The sequence below is a fragment of the Heterocephalus glaber genome, unplaced genomic scaffold (assembly GCF_053883595.1).
Source record: "Heterocephalus glaber isolate CG9 unplaced genomic scaffold, H.glaber_assembly_v1.0 deba00001465, whole genome shotgun sequence".
Classification (NCBI taxonomy): Eukaryota; Metazoa; Chordata; class Mammalia; order Rodentia; family Bathyergidae; genus Heterocephalus; species Heterocephalus glaber.
In genome coordinates, this window is record NW_028258312.1 from 16,088,700 (window position 1) to 16,103,674 (window position 14,975).

A 14,975-nucleotide genomic window follows, 5' to 3' on the forward strand; every position below is an offset into this window, starting at 1 on the left:
CTTACCATTGCACTCTTTTTTGAAATAGCTGGCTGTGAATATATTAATCGATTTGGGCTTAAAAATAAAAGCCAGTTAGCTGAAGGTCTGAAATATGTATCCCAGTAAAACCATCCAATCAATAATTGGTAAAGAATATTTAAAAATTGTTTTTAATCTCTGTATAGGTGGCATTTTGTAGCTTTTTACATGTTGTCAAGGGCATACAATTTTACACTCAAAGTATAATTGCTGAACTCAGGGGTGGGTAGACTTCAAAAATATGTCTGCTATAGAAATAACTTGAAGAAAAAAATTAAAACCATGGCCAGCCACCAAATTGTGAACACTCTGCATACTGCTCATTAGCAACTAATGCTTTTTAAAAATTATAAACATTTTTGTTCTATGTTAACTAGACATATGTAAGTTTTCACAATTTTCTCTGTCGGTTTTGTTAGTTACCCTGTTTAACCTTGACAGAAAATCTTTGAAATATTTTTAGTTTTTAACTGCCTTTAATATGCATATTTCTAGGATGGGGGTAGAAGGAAATCTCTCTCCATATTGCTAGTCCTCTCACTAAATCCTCTTATAAAGAAATGACCTGTGACATTTATTCATCAAAGATATTGATTGATACACCAGATCAAAGATTAACACTGCTATACTATGGATTAATAGATCATATAAAGCCTCAGTTGTGTTTTTTTATAATATTTTAAACACACCTCTCTAGATACAAATATCATAAAATAGAAATGTAGGACTATAGAGGAAAAAAACCAAATAATTTTGGTACATTTTAAGGTTTAAAGAGAAGAAAATCATTTTACGGTTGAAAGAAAAGCACCAACCATTCAAAATTCATAATCAGATTAACATTATGCCCTTAAATTTAGGAGTCACTGAAAACTCTTTTGCACTTAAACTTAATTATTTATATGTAAAGTACATTATTAAAAATCGTAAGACATTTCATTGCTGTGCAGAGGGCAATTTATGGCTTCAAATAAAAAATATTTCTCTGTAACGAGTTGTTGAAAGACAACCAGAATACCAAAAAATGTACATAAGAATATGCTACTTCCCCTTTTCTTGCATTCCTTTTATAGGGCAATAGGCCTACAGAATCGTGTTTTCAAACATAGAAGATAAGAATTTTCTTTCTTTCTTTCTTTCTTTCTTTCTTTCTTTCTTTCAGGCTGTTCTTCTGGTTTGCCAAATTTGGTTAAGACAGTGATACATTCAAGTCTTTATTTATGCATGTCTAGATCATGAACTTGGTGCCCTTTCAAAATTTTTTGCTGCTGAGCGTGGTGGTGCATGCTTGTAATCCCAGCATTTGGGAGGAGGCAGGATTGCTGCAAGCAGCCTAGGCTACATAGTGAGTTCAGGGCCAGCTTGAACTATGTAGTGAGACCCTGCCTCAAAGAAAAATTTTTTTTGGTCAAGTAGGGATTAATGCTGTAAGTTTTGAAGAGAAAGATTGAGTTTTTTATGGTAAATTTAAAAAAAATAAGTTTTGTGGCTGTTCTTTTAATGAATTACTCACTTCTAAAGAATTTCCAATGTGTAATTCCACCTTTTAGCAAGCAGGGAAATAAAGCATTTTTAATCTACAGAAGAATGTGTTGCAAATAGTTTTTATATAGTCAGTTCACCTGGAAGTCTTAATTCTTATTGTTTTGAATACATAAATATTTGTCATAAATAACTAGAGTAGTTTACTACTTTTTCCCTTCTGAATTTTAAATACACATGAATATATATATATCATTAGATACCTGTGATGGATAATTTCTTCAGATTCTAAAATAGGTATATAGTGACTAAGCTTAATTGTTCCCTGATTGCATCAAAGATAAATTGGCAAACAATGGAAATGAGTAGTGATATGAAAACTGTAACATGATATTGTTTCTGGTAATCAAGTCTTATTTTAAAAAACATATGATTTTTAAGAATTGAGATATTTGAAACTTGTTAATACTTCGTCCTAAAAATGGAAGAGGCAGTACTGTGCATTCAAAAAAATTTTATTAAATAAAGAATTCAATGTCACTAAAAAAAAAAAAGATAATCCCAAAGAGAACTATTTTTAAAAATTATTATAGTAGGGCTGAGGATGTAGCTCAGTGGTACAGAATGCATTTAGCGTGTGAAAGACCTTGCATTCAATCACTAACACTTCCCCATAAAAATAAACTATTATAAAAAAATTTGATAGAAAATAGATAATCAATAGTTCAATTAGAGAATTAAAAGTGGGGGAATGATTTATTTATTGCAAATAATAGTGAGCAATGTGCTTGCAGAAATCCAGCACTTCACCTTAAAGCTGCTTTTCTATTTCTTTCATTTTTAAATTAATATATTATATTTTTCAGTGTGCTTTAAGTTCACAGAAAACTTGGATAGAAAGCAAAGAGAGTTTGCCTATTAATCCCCCTCCACATACACAGTTTCTTCTATCATTAACATCTTGATTAGTGTGGTACACTTAACTAAAAGTGAATAACCAATTGCCTTAATTACTTTCTCATCCCTGGGGCAAAATACCTAACACCCACTTTGGCTCACAGTTTCAGTCCACACATGTTCAGCTGGCTCCAAGGTAGAAATGTCACTGTGAACAGGCAGGGCAGAGGGAAGCTGTTCACCTCATGGCAACTAGGAGCCAGACAGAGAATGGAGGAGCTGCAGAGAGGAACACATGCTCCAGGTCACAGGCCCCTGTAACCCCCTTCCAACCAGGCCCTACCTTTGAACGGTAAAAGTCAGTTATCATACTCATCAGTGAATGAATATGTTGAAGAGGGTAGAGCTCCATAATCCAGCCACCTTCCAAACACATAAAACTTTTGGGGGACATTTTAGATTTAAAGTATAACTCCAACAGATTGCTGCTAATTAAAAACACAGATATTCCTGACGAGTTTATTCCTTGTGTTGTACATTCCATGAGTTTTGACAAATGCATGATGTCCCATAACCACCATCCAAGTATCATAAAGAATAGCTTCGGTGCCCTAAAAATACCATGTATTATGCCTACTTACCTTCTTACCCTTTCTCCTCACTTCTGATTCCCTGGCAATCACTGACAGTTTTAATGTGTGAACAGTTTTTCCTTTTCTAAAATATCATGTAGTTGAAATGGTACAGCATGTAGCTTTGCAGACTTGCTTCTCTCATTTAACAATTTGCATTTTAACGGCTTCAGAGTACATTTCATTTTATAACTGAATAATATTGCATTGTCTAATGGAGCAGAATTTGTTTATCTCTTTTTTAAATTAAGAAAAAGTGCTATAAGATTTTTTAAGAGCAAATAATTGATTTTTTTTAGCTTTCAAGAAAAAAAATTGTGAACTGTTATTAAATGAAGCAAATTTAGACGTCAGTTTCTAATTGTCTGACAAGTTCTGGTGGAAAAAATATTAGATAACTTAAGTGCACCTTTCTTCTTAGATAGCTATTGAAACATATTCCTTTGTGAAAACTATTGTTTAAATAGTAAAGTATAAATGTGTATTTTTATTAGAATGGATTATGAAAATAAAACTTTTCTAAAGATTCTGCACATACTGTTTCCTGGCAAGCCTCTTGGCCTTTAAGGCTTACTTGTGTTAGGTTTGCTTCTCTAAATATGTGTGTATCTTTCTGTGTTCAAAATTGTTCTTACTGTTTCAAATCCTGAAAACAGCTAAGTGGCTGAAGCACTGTAGTAAGTTATTAGGAATTCAAATCTTTCCCAGTTTTGAAGATTAGTCTAAAACTTGATGCCTTGTATAAGAGCTGAGATTATAAAAATATTCTCTTAATATTTGTTAAATAAAATAGGTTTCAGATAAAATATGAAATTATGTGAAGTATATGTGAATATGAGCATTTATTAAGAGATGTATATGCATCCATACATATATATATATACACACACACAAATATTTTTATACAAAAGAAATAAAACACCTGGGAAGCTAAGAATCAAATGTTGGCAATGTAACTTTGGTGGATGGGATTGGTAGAGTGAGGCTTTCCCTTTTAGATTGTGTTCTTTAAAAAAGAGCAAAGGTTCCATGTGACTTTTATTTTCATTTTGTTTTCTGGTATTTTTCAAAAAGATAAAACATATTGGAAAAAGCTAAAATAAAACAGAAACCAGCAGCATAATGTAGAAAATATCCTGAAGTTTACATTTTAAGATGGAAGAATATGCAGGTCTGCAACCTTGATGTTTAAATTGCATTTCTATTTCTATAACTAGCTTCCTTTAAAGGTTGTTCAAATGTTCACTCTAGGGAGCTTGCTGAGCTTATCTGAGGATACACAAGAGGTGAGAATTGGAGTATACAGAAGGAACACAGTGCTGGATACTGCTGGCTAGGGCATGGTCCCAGAGAGGCCCACCTGCACACCTCAGCAGGATTTCCTTCTTCCTCTCTTGACAGCATAAAATGTTTCCCTGCTTACCCAGGAAATGAGATTCATAATGATCAGACATAAAATGATGTGACTGTTTTGTCATTTCAGGAGACCAGGGTGAACGCAGAGAACTGAGGATGTGCAGCCCCGATCCTGGCCAGGATGCCTGTGAGAGTCTGGTCTCCATTCTGTGAGATACAAAGAAGGTCTGTGGGATTGCTCAGCTGGAGCAACCAGGAATGTGTTGTGTCTCTGAGATTTCCTGCCTTCCTCCCCCTTTCTTTTTTTCCACAGAGATAGGTCCTTTGGTGAAAAGACATCTGTGCTTTCTTCTTTCTCTTCAAGACTGAATGTCATGATTTAGGACTCACAAATGCAATTTCAAATTGACTGCCTGCTGGTTTATTTCATGCACCTGCTCTTGGAGGAAGGGGAGACAGGATTTTAAGAGGCCATTTTGAGGACAGAGCTGACATTTGACCTAAGAGATCCCACACAAACCTGGAAGACAAAAGCACTTATTCATATTAGGTAATTTAAACAAGGGGACACATTTGCAATTATATTTACATGTCAACACATAGACATACTTCTTTCCTCATTCTTAGTATTTTTACTTAAATCACAAAAAGAAAAGGTAAAAATTTCTCTTATATATTTACATTCCTTGTGTCAAATCCTTTTTTCATTTGATAAGTTAAAGTTTTGTTTCTTGGACTCAGATTTTTAATGTTCTTTATAGTATTTTGAGTTTGTAAAGTTAGGTGTGAACTTCCTATGAAAATCTGCAAATAAAATTTTCTAATATCTGTGATTTTAATTGTTTTTAAATAACAGATCTTCAATTTAAAAACATTTTTTCAGTATCTGAATATTAAGGAATTTCAAAGATGGAATTATTATTAGAAGCCATCCCAACCATTTCCTTGAAGTCTAAGACAACTAGTAAGTTGAGGACTGATTTAACAAACAATCCTTGCTTCCTTAAATTGTTTCCAGGAATGAATGGATATGTGGTCCAAGTTAATTGCCAAGTGCTTAATTTGTTTCAGCAAATAAATATCAGATTTAATAAAAGAGAAAACAAAAACCTCAAATAAAATAGATGGTTAATAAAAGTCCTTTGCATCTTTTTCTGCTTGTAGCGGACCATGAATTTCTTCATCTTTGATGCCTTGAATTAAAGGAGTTCATCTCGACCACCATAGAACAAAATATGCCTGGGATAATTAATTCCTTGTGAATTAAAAATTGCAGAAGCAAAGCAGGAAGGGAAAAAAAGTTGAAAACTGCCAGGTTATAAATACAAAGGTAATATTGAGCTCTATGGTGACACCATGTATTTGCTAGAATTGATGAAGAGCAGATGTCCCGAGACTTGTGAAAACATCTGCAACAATCACTTGAAGGTGAGAAAATTAATCTCATTAATTTCCTGTTTTGGTTTGGTCTGTGCGTTCCTTACAAATTATATTTCAACCAAGTCACTTTTCTTCCCAATCATTCTTAGATGAAATGTGGTAAAATAAGAACTCTCACAATTCTCACAATTCCAGGTTAGTCTGGGTGGGTCAGGTGATTTAAATCCTTTTCTTTAGTCACCAGCGCTCTCTGTTAGTGTTACAGATAATAAACCTGTTTGTTTAATCTGTAAACATTTTCTGTGATTGTTTGATTGGTTAAGATTCTGACTTGAAAACAAAGATAAATTTTCAATGGAATATCTTTCTTGATGTCTTGTTGCCTTCCTAGGACATGGCCATATTTGGTGGCAGGGAGGCCATGGGAGAAGGCAAAATTCTCTCTCCAGCCAGTTCCCCCTGGATTTCTATTGTTGAGTAACCAAATCTGCTGAGCATGAGGCTACACTAGTGTTCCAGAGGGTCTTTTGTACTTTTCTATTTTGTGAAGCTTCAGATTCTCTGGCTTCTGAGGGAAGCTAGTAATACATTGGGTTTATTTGTGGATTCTCTGGGAACCTGTAAAACAAAGGCACTTACCTTGAGAGGAACTGACCATATTCTGGAACACATAGCTTTACCTGAAAGGAGTAAATAAAAAGAACTCTTCAAAGAGGAAGACACACTACTGTGTCTCCTGCTGAGATGGAAGAGTAAACTAAGAATCCATGGAACTACAAAGAATTATGTTCTAGACTCCTTTATTCTTCTTTCTTTGGGCAAGAGTAATCTACTCCAGGATGGTGACCTTTGAAACAACTAACTTTTTTGTCTAAGGACCATCCCTATACTTTTATTTAGTCAATCTACTGAAGATTTATTCATCTTCAACCTGAAAAGGATTTGAGCACACATATGTGATTCTTGCTGGGGAATTTGCTAACACTGCACCCAAGATTCTTTTGCTCCTTTAATTATTTATTTCCTGCTCTTCTTTTTCTGACTCATCACCTTACCCCTTCATTATCTGTGACTGAAGTTAGCTAAAAAACTATAGGAAGTCAATTCTATAAGATATAAACAAACAGATAGCTAAAAATCACCATGTGCTCATTGGTGTTTCCTTTGAGAGTCTCTCTGATCCCCTCAGGGGTTTAGTTAACTGGAACCTCAGGATCTCCACTACCGTGAAACAGCTGGAGTTATTCTGTGCATCTCTTGAAGGTTTGTCTGAATGACAGCTGGTTTAGCTATAAAACTGAAACCTGATCACCTAAATTCCTTGCAAGAAGATGAAAACAGAAATGCTCCCATAGCTTATTCAAATCAAAGGAAGCAGTGCTCGCTTCGGCAGCACATACACAAATCAAAGGAAGCAGCCCAAGATGAATCTCCTGAAGAGGGTAGAGTTGGCTAAGTCTTCCCTGCAAACAGTGGAGAGCAAGAATTGCGATTGTGTAGGCAAAATCCTACCTGCAGCCAAAGAAAAAGACTTCAGAAAAGATGAAGGACAAGCTGTGGCAGTTTCTTCCATAGAAATCAAGGGAGGAAGAAAGCCACAGGCTGTAACCTGAAAGTGTCCACAAGTTCAAGATGAAATAAAATGATTGATTTGTTTTGTACCAAAGCACTATTCCATTCATCTGATGCCTAGGAAGGATTTTGCCTTAGCAAAATGTTCTGCCTTAGGGAGATTTTGTACTTCTCCATATCCCAAATCAGTTAACCTGAAACTGTACCCAAAAGATGCTTGGAAAAAGCTAAAAAGAAAAAGAGGCAAATGTTTAGGGATTTCCTGAATTTGGAAAGAAACCAGGCATGCATATGAGCCACTAGCACTAGGGTTGAGTCAAGCCTAAATAATTGCTAATGGAATGTTTGCTATTTGCGTATCACTGAGAAGAGTATGATAGAACCAAGGTGAACAAGATGCAGTTACTGATTCAGAGAATGGAGTGTCCAGTGAAGGAAACAAATGTAAATACACAGAGAGACAGAAAGGAGCCACTCAAAATTTTGGAGGATGGAGTTTAGAATGAGAAAGCAGTAAGCTCAACAAATTCCACTTCACAGAAGAAATTTTGTTTCTTCCTCATCCCACTGAGCCAAATTTTGGTCATGTTTATATTAAGATTTTTGTGCTTCTTTAGATTGCTTCTATGATTCAATCATAAAATATATATTGAAGGACTACTTTGTGTTGAAAGCTTCTCTAATTTTGGTGCTTTCACTAAGATAAAATTCAAATATAGTTTTTTTATAAGGGAGGCAAGAGTGGATTATTTATTTATTTATTTGAATTGAGTCTAACTATATTGCCCAGGCTAGCCTGGAACTATGTACTAGACTCAAGTGATCCTCCTGCATTAGCCTAATAAGTAGCTGGTACTACAGGGATAAATATATGATTCTTAAACAAAAGATTGTTTCAATGTGCCCAGAGAGACAATGCAAAAATTAGAAATATTAAAAATAACACTACAGAGTAGATAAGATTTGGCTATTCAAGCATACTATTGTGATCAATTTGTCAGAGGTTCATATTAAATTGTACAGAATATACATATGTGTAATTTTGTACCTATAGTTTTTTTTTCTCCTAGAAGGGAAGAAGTTTTCCTTTTCTCATCAAACACTCCTGGAATTTGGTATACTGTATTTTTTAAAATTTTATTTTATTGGTACATTTTAGGTATACAATATAATGACATTCATCATTGGAAATTTGCACGTTTACATAATCCAACTTGGTTCTTATTTTTTCTCCCTTCCCCTACCCTCCCTATTTACAAAGACTGTTTCCATTTTTTCATTTTCTCATATTAATTCCATTCCCTTCTTTTTTTCCCTTACCCCTCCCACTTCCCCTTTCCCTTTGCCCCTTTTCTTCCTGTTTCACATTACCTATTATAACTTTGAGTCCTTATTGACGCTTTCAGTTTCTCACGCTAGAGAAGCTATTCAGTATTTACACGTGTGTCCTATTTATTTCACTTAAGAGTATCGCCTCAATGTGCATCCATTTAGCTTTAAAAGTCTCTAATTTTTCATTTTTTATGGCTGAGTAGTACTCCATTTTATTGACAAAAACACATTTTCTTTATCCAGACTCCAGTTGATGGGCATTTGGGCTGTTCCCAAGTTTTAGCTATTGCAAACTGTCCTGCTATGAACATGGATGCACATATATCACTGTGGTATGATTCTTTTAATTCTTTGGGGAAGATACCCAGCAGGGGAATACCTGAGTCAAATGAGATGTCAAGTCCTAGTTCTTAGAGGTATCCCCATACTGATTTCCACACTGGTTGCACCAGTCTACACTCCCACTAGCAATGGAACAATGTTCTACTTTCCCCACACCCTGCCAGCATTTGTTATCAGTTGATTTCATGATAGCAGCCATTCTTTCTGGGGTGAGGTAGAATCTCAGACATTGTTTTCATTTGCATCTCTCAAATAACCAGTGATGTTGAACATTTTTTCATTTGTTTATTTGCTATTTCTACTTTTTTGTCTGAGAAATTTCTGTTCATTTCAGGTGCTCATTTATGGATTGGGTCTTAAATTTGGGAGGTCTGATTTTTTAAAATTCTTTATAGATTCCAGATAGTAGACCTTTGTCTGAGGAACAGCAGGTGAAAATATTTTCCCACATTGTGGATTGTCTTTTCGCACTGTTGGTGGTTTCTTTTGCTGTGCAGAAGCTTTTTAGTAAGAAGAGATCCCACTTGTTGATTATTTGTGCTAGTTCATGGGCACCTGAGGTATTTTTCATAAAATATTTTCCTGCACCAATGTCTTCAAGAGTTCTATATAACCTCTCTTACAGCAGGTTTAGTGTTTCTGTTTTAACATTTAGATCTTCACTTCATTTAGATTTTAGTTTAGTGCATGGTGAGAGATATAGGTCTAGTTTTAATTGTTGGCAAGTTGAAACCCAATTTTTCCAGTGCCACTTATTAAAGAGGCTATCTTTCCTCCAGTGAGGGTGTTTGGCTCCTTTGTCAAAGATGAGGTGGCTAAGTGTATCAGGAGTTATTTCTGCATCTTATAATCTGTTCCACTGGTCCTCAGTTCTCTTTCTTTGCCAGTACCATGTTGTTTTTATCACAGTAGCTTTGTAGTATAGTTTCAAGCCGGGGATTGTGATACCCCCTGCCATGTCTCTGTTACCTAGAATTGCTTTTGCAATTTTGGTTCTCTTCTTGTTCCAAATGAATTTTTGGGTTGTTTTCTCAAGGTCTGTGAAGTATGCTGGTGGGATTTCAATTGGGATTGCATTGAATCTATGTAGCAGTTTTGGAAGTATGGCCATTTTCACTATGTTGATCCTTCCTACCCAGGAATAAGGAGTGTCTTTCCATTTTCTGATTTCATCTTCAATCTCTCTTTACAGAGTGCTATAGTTTTCAGAGAAGAGTTCCTTGATTTCTTTATGAGGTTGATTCCTAGGTATTTCAGTTTTTTGTGTGCTATTGTGAAAAGAATTGTTTGCCCTATTTTTGTCTCAGTGAGTCTGTTGCTCATGTACAGAAAAGCTATTGATTTTTGTGTACTGACCTTGTATCCAGCTACTTTACTGAATTTCATTATTAAATCTAGAAGACTTTTTGTGGTGTTCCTGGGGTCTTCTATATTGAGTATCAAGTCATCTGCAAATAATGACAATTTGACTTCTTCCTTTCCTATCTTTATTCCTTTTATTTCTTTCTCTTGTCTAATTGCTGTGGCTAATGTTTTCATAACTATATTGAACAGGAGTGATGATAGTGAAATTCTTGTCTTGTTTCTGATTTTATTATGAAGGATTTCAGTTTTGGGCCATTTAGTGTGATATTGGCTGTTTATTTTTCATAGATGGCTTTCATCAGATTGATGAAAGAATCCATCTATTCCAATTTTTTGTAGGGCTTTTAATCATAAATGTATGTTGGATTTTGTCAAATGCTTTTTCTGTATCTATTGAGATGATCATATGGTTTTGTCCTTGATTCTATTGATATAGTGTATTACATTGATTTATTTGCATATGTTGAACCAACCCTGCACCCCTGGCATGCATCCCACTTGGTCAGGTTGTATTATCTAGATGATTTTCTGCATTCTATTTGTTAGTATCTTATTGAGGATTTTTGCATCTATGTTCATTAGTGAGATTGGCCTGTATTTCTCTTTTTCAGTTGGGTCTCTCTCTGCTTTGGGGTCAAGGTGATGCTTGCTTCCATGAATGAATTCAGGAGTATTGCTTCCTTTTCAATTTCATTGAAGATTTTAAAGCATAGTGGCAGTAGTTCCTCTCTAAATGCCTTGTTGAGTTCAGCAGTGAAGCCATCAGCACCCAGGCTTTTCTTGGTTAGTTTTTAATTACATTTTCAATTTCATTGATTGTTATTGGGTTGTTTAGAATTTTTAGATCATCTTCATTCAACTTTGGTGATTCATATGTATCTAGGAATCTGTCCATTTCTTCTGTGTTTTACATCTTGTTGACATATAGGTTCTTAAAGTACATCTTGATGATCATCTGGATTTCTGCTGGGTCCATTGTAATTTCATCCTTTTCATTCCTGGTTGCATGGATTTGAGCCTTTTTTTTTTTCTTTTTCTAATAAGGTTGGCTAAGAGTTTGTCAATTTTGTTTATTTTTTTGAAAAAATCAACTCTTGGCTTTGTTGATTTTTTCTATTGTTCTCTTAGTCTCCATTTTGTTGATTTCTGCTCTGATCTTTCTAATTTCCTCCCTTGTATGAGCTTTGGGTTTGTTCTGCCTTCTTTTTCTAGAAGCTTGAGGTTCAGCATCAGGTTGTTTAATTTGGCTTGCTCTGTTTTCCTAATATGAGTATTCACTGCTATGAATTTCTCTTGTAAGACTGCGTTCATTGTTTCCCATAGATTCCGATAGGTTGTACTGTCATTGTCATTTAATTGAAAGAACTGTCTGATTTCTTGTTTAATTTCCTCTGTGACCCATTAGTTATTCAAAAGTGCGTTTTTCAATTTCCATGTGTTTATAAAATTCTTGTGGTTTCTTTTGCTATTGATCTCCAATTTCAACACACTATGGTCTGATAATATACAGGGGATAACTTCAATTCCTTTGCACTTACTTAAATATGTTCTATGAGTGAGTATTTTGTGTATTTTGGAGAATGACGCATTGTGCAGCTGAAAAGAATGTGTATTCTGATTTTGTGGGATGGAAGACTCTGTAAACATCTGTTAAGTCCATTTGTTCAAGAATTTGAGTTCTAGTATTTTGTTGCTTGTTTTTTGTCTAGTTGATCTATCTATTTGTGACAGTGAGGTATTGAGATCCCCCACTACTATTGTATCAGTGCTTATATGATATTTCATGTCCGTTAGTATTTGTTTTATATAGTTGGGTGAACTAGTGTTTGGTACATCGATATTTATGATTATTATCTCTTCCTCTTGTATTGTTTCCTTTACAAGGATGTGGTGTCCTTCTTAGTCTCTCTTGATCAGTGTTGGTTTGAAATCCACTTGATCTGCAAAGAGCTATTTCTTCTTTTGTTCAGGTTCCTGTCACATGGAGTGTTGTTTTCCACTCTTTAACTTTCAGTCTATGAGTTTCTTTTTGAGTTAAGTGTGTTTTTTGTATGCAGCATATTGTTGGATCTTGCTTCTTGACCCATTCTGCCAGTCCATTTCTTTTGACTGGTGAATTGAGACCATTAAAATTGATGGTTATAACTGAAACTTATTAACTTATCATTGTCATAACTTTCTTTTTGTTGGATTTGCCCCCTTTCCATTTAATTCCTTTTTGCACCTGATAGATTCATTCTGCTAGGCTTCCTGGGGTTGTGATCTTCATTGTCTTTCCTAGGATATTGTCTGAAATATCTGAAAAGTTTTCTGCCATTATTTCTGTGAAGTTTTTTTTTATATCATCTATACTTTCTGTTGTTTCTTCATAGACTCCAATCAGTTTTATGTTATTCTTCTTTGTATCTTCTAGCAGCTGCTGGATTGATTTCTGGTGGTCTCTTACCATTTTAAAGAAATTTTTCTTTTTCTGGTCACTAATTGCAATCTTATCCTCTATATCTGAGATTCTGTTCTGACATTAGCTCATTCTGCTGCCTAAAGTTTCAGTGGAGTTTTTAATCTCCTGGAAATGTGTTTGCATCTGTTTTATGGATTCCATTTGTTTCCAAAGTTGGGATTCCATCATGTTCCTCAGCTCCTCTATTTTTTGTGTTTTCTCTAGATTTATTAATCATGTCTTGCACTATGGACACAATCTCTGCTGTTATCTGAGGAAGTATTTCTGATTTCATTTTTTCCAGATCCTCTTTTGTTGCCAGTTCCGCGAGTCCAGGTGATTGAGTACCAGAGTGTTCCATCTCATTTCCCTTTGGGGTTGCTGTAAGTGATCTGTAAGTCTGGTTTTGAGGCTTGTTTATGTGTCCTCTCACTTTGGGGGTAGTGCTTCTTGTGCCCACACAGCTCACCTCCTCTGTGCTGGGAGCAATGGTTCATTAGCCCAGAAGCCTCCTCCTCTGTGCTGGGAGTGGTGGTACATTGGCCCAGAAGCCTCCTACTCTGTGTGGGAAGCAGTGGCATGTTGACCTGGAAGCCTCCTCTGTGCTGGGAGCTGTTGCAGGTACCTATTGTTATAGTAAAATCAATCTTTAAAAATAGCTATGGCTGTTTTGCTGCCTGCCTTACAAGCACAAGGTCCCAAGTTCGATCCCCAGTACCAAAAAACCCCCCCAAAAAACAAACATAGCTACTGCTACAACCTTTCTTCCCTAATCTTTTAGGGCTTTTTTGCTGAATTAATTGAATATGTCACTTTCTGAACATTTAGAAGCTCCTGAGCAGACAATTCATAGATAGATAATAAGACTATAAATAAATCAAGGTGCTGAAGTGTTCTGCCAAAATCCTTATGAGCATACAAATATTGTGATTTTAAAGAATATACATGGGATGTTTTGGTAAATTTCTGGAATGATGAATTCTTTTAAAATTTCTGAAATGTACAAGGTCCTAAACAGGCTACTACAGTCCTTTTTACGCTATGATTTTCCTAGAAATATTTTTGAATTTGTGTGAATTTTTATTACAGGAGAATTGTAATAAGACTATTGTTAGGTATACATGAATAGAATTGGGTTATGCAAAAGCAATATGGAAGCAACACAGATAGAATTATCATTTTCTAGTTCAAAGGTCTCATTCTGTCTACAGTCTAGCTTAAAAAATGTTTTCCTTCAACTTTTTTTTTCTAATTTAGTCATATGTGTGAAGAGTCTTTAGATACAGGCCAGAAAGGTTGAGAAGAGATAGCATTAATATACGAAACCTGAGAATTATGAACTTGGATTGCCCCAACCAGGTATCTCTGTGACCTCCAGAAGGAGACTGAGACCAAGAGAACAGCCAGGTTGATGAGCTTCACTAGCTGGGGCTGTGGATGACACATGACATGGCAGTAAAGCTCCAGGGAATCCCTCTGGCAGTCCAAGAGGCCAGCCTGTATTTGGACAGCGCAATCCAAGTGACATGTTGCTTACTTCCACTTGAGGTTGTACCCTGCGCCCCTACCCTTCCAGTGATGAGAAGAGCTAAGAAGCAAGGCAGGGTTGTGATGGGAGAGCTCGTTAAGGAGGTGAAGTGGCAGCTGCCCCTAGGCTTGGCGATTGCAAGCGACATGTCACTGACTCAACAGCTTTATATTGGACTCCAATTATTTTTATTTTTGTTCTTTTTGTAATATTTGTATTTTCATCATTAGCTTTAAATGCAAAGTTGGCCAATCTAAGCAATAAACTTTTTGAAAGTTAGGCCAGCTCTTTTCCACCTCTGTTAGTTTGAACATATTTTATTCTTAACAGAAATTCAATTGCCAGAGTCTGTATTTCATCTTGGAGTTCCTTTGCCATTGTAAGAAAGATTCCCAACAGCAAATATCCCCTTTTGCAATGCATGGTTTTATCAGTATTGTAAAAAGCATAGGATCATGTATTCATCTCCAAAGTGCCATACGCAACAGGTCTGCCACCTCTAAAGTTCCCTTGTGCTGGTCCTTTGTGATCATCTCCTCCGTTCATACCCAATGCTGGCATCAATGGTCTGCTTACTTCCAGAATACAGTGTAATTAATTACAATTATATCATGTGAAACCCTTTTAG